We start from the raw sequence: 3,021 nt of genomic DNA, 5'->3' as shown, positions 1-3,021 counted from the left end.
TATGCTTTAATTTAAATCTTTTCAACTCATAGAAAAAAATTTGATTAATTTAAAACTTTTTGTAATAAAATAGTCTAAAGAGGCTTGCATTAACAATGCTTCGTCTTATTGAAAGCATTAAACAAACGATAAGACGATTAAATTTTTTTTTCAAAAATACAACAACAAAAAATAACACAAACATATTAATCAAACTAAATTATAATTCAAGTGTTCGGACTTTATTTTGATTACAAAAGCCAAGTATTTATTTAGAGCACTTGGATCTTGTAATTCCATATTCAAATAATGTTGCCAAAAGGCATTTGTGAGCTGTGTTATAAAGCTCAGTATGTTTAAAACTTTTTTTTGAAATTTTTTTCTTGGTCTATTACAAAACAAAAAAATCATAGCTTTTAAATTAAACAACTGATAGTTTTCATTTATAAGTATTTTATAGTTAAAATATGGTTTCTAATATATTTTTGAACCTTTGAATGTTTATTATTAAAAAATACAACAAAAACAAAAAATATTAAAATGAATAAAACTTGCAGTAAAATGTATTGGAGTTGGATTTAAATCCGATAAAATATGGTGGTATATCACTTGGATGATAAATAAAAATATTATAACATTCTATACAAAACTATAATTTATACTATAAAAACCCTTGAAATAATACATAGTTATCATTAGGAAAAAAGAGTGAATAACAGAGCCAACAAAACACTTAAATTATTAATCCTTGATTTTAGAGAACTTAAACATTATCTTTGAACTAAAAAACATAAGATGTTTGTTCTTTGTATTAAATTGAATTGAATTGGAAATATAAATGAACAAACTAGAGGCGGCTCCGTGCCGCAACGACCCGACAGAAAACCTCCCCATATTCCACCCAACAAGTGGAAACCAGCTAACTCTCGCCGATTGAATGATCTCAACTTGATATCGTCATTTTGGCATCGTTTCCGGGGTGTTTGTTGATTTTGACAAGAAAAGTGAAGATCTTGAAATTAAATAAATTTATTGATTTTATGTTCTTTTTGATTTGGAAAAAGAAAAACACAATATGAAAAAGAAAATGTTATTAGTAAAGTTATTGGTCTTCTATTTTAAGATTTACATATTTTGTGGAAGATTTAGTTGTTATTTAGAATATTCTGAGGTGTACAACGTTTACGGACTGACTCGAGAAACATTATTGGTTGTCATAGAAAAAGTGGTTGTCATGAAAATAATGTTATTAAAAACAAAAAAAATCGATTGTTTTACAAAAATTTTTCCAGTGTATTGAGTGAGTCGATTATCAAATGAAATTATAAATATTAATTAATTTGTTTTATGCTATTATATAAGGCATTAAACAAATGTTAATAATGTTAATATTTTAAACTTTCAACAATGATAAAAATTATGTATTTAAAAAAGACTTATTAAATGACGAATATTTGTGTTTTTTGGTGAACCTTACTACAGTAGGAGATATAAACAATGAAAACAATAATCAGCACAAAACGTTTGGTTAATTTGAACACTATAACAGTTTTCATAACGAAATGTCATATTTGTAATTTAACGTCATATCACACGTTGTTTATCAATGTATGCCTAATGATTAATTATTCGCTTTCAACCTTATAAAGATACAAACTTGATAATCGTGATTATTGCTTGTTTAATTTTCACATCCCCAACTTTTTCATAATAAATTGCACATCCCCAACATCAGTTCATTTTATATCATGATGACAAAGTACAGTCAATTTTGGTTTTGAAGATGAGTAAAATCTTTTTGTGGTTTTTCTGTTTTAATATAAAAATAGTCTTTTTAAATTTTTTATTCTTTTGACAACCACTTTCTGAAAAATCAATGCAAACTATTACGGCTTTCCCGTAAATTTGCTTGTTAAACAACTAACAATATATAATTATTATAAATAAATATAGAAAAAATACTTTTTTATACTTGTGACAACCACTTTTTCTTGCATCTGTACTACAGGGGGGCTAAAAACTGCTTTCGTTTTTTTAACCGCTTCCACTTGATTTTATAGATTTAAATAATATTAATATAATAAAATGTATAGTAATGTTTATCATGAAGGCTGAATATGCCTTGTGGAGACTTTTTCTGTCTAAGGTGGTAATTTGTATTATACTTTTTATTGTAATGTTATTAATTATAACTAATAAATCGATAGGAAGCGGTTAAAAAGATGGGAGCAATTTTTTATCCTCCCTGTAGAACAAAATTGTATTTTTTGATTTTATTTCTTTATTTTTATTATAAACTTTAATAATAAACAAATATATAACTCCTTGATATTTTTTTATTTTTAAATATATGTTACTATAACAGTCAAAAGCGTCTATTTGTCGTAATTATAATTGTCGAACTTGCTTAATTGTTGCACAACTGGCCAATCATTTTGGTGTACGACAATTAAATATTTTGTTCTCGAATCTGTAACTTTTGTTGAATTAAAAACTAAATTTTTTTAATAAAAATAAATTTCAATATAAAAGAATTTTTTTTTCTACAAAATTCACTCATTTACGACAAATAGATAATTTTTTCTGCTGGATTTACGACAAATAGACGCCTTTGACTATACATAACACACAAATTTATTTTAAAATATTATTGTTTTGTTAACTATCATTAAAATTGTTGGTATTGAAATTAAAATTGTTAATCATAACTTTTTGATTATAAATGTTTAATAATAACATAAATTTTCAATCATTAAAATGAACAACAAAATTATTTATCCAATTTTGTTTTTATCGTTAAATTTAAAAATATATCAATAAATAATATATTTTTAGACCAAACAATAAAAATATTGAAACCCAATTTTTATATTGGCTCATCGAAGTCAGTATATAATAATTTGGTCAAATGGTTCAGAGGCATCATTAATGTATATCAATATTATACTGAAATTACACATTTTTATCAATGATTAATACTTTTATTTTAAAAATAAAAACAAATAAGAGGTTAATATAATTAATTCACACTTTTATTAAATT

The sequence above is a fragment of the Entamoeba invadens genome (genome assembly GCF_000330505.1).
Source record: "Entamoeba invadens IP1 unplaced genomic scaffold scaff_1105074726131, whole genome shotgun sequence".
Classification (NCBI taxonomy): domain Eukaryota; phylum Evosea; order Mastigamoebida; family Endamoebidae; genus Entamoeba; species Entamoeba invadens.
Note: the sequence above shows the minus strand (reverse complement) of the source record.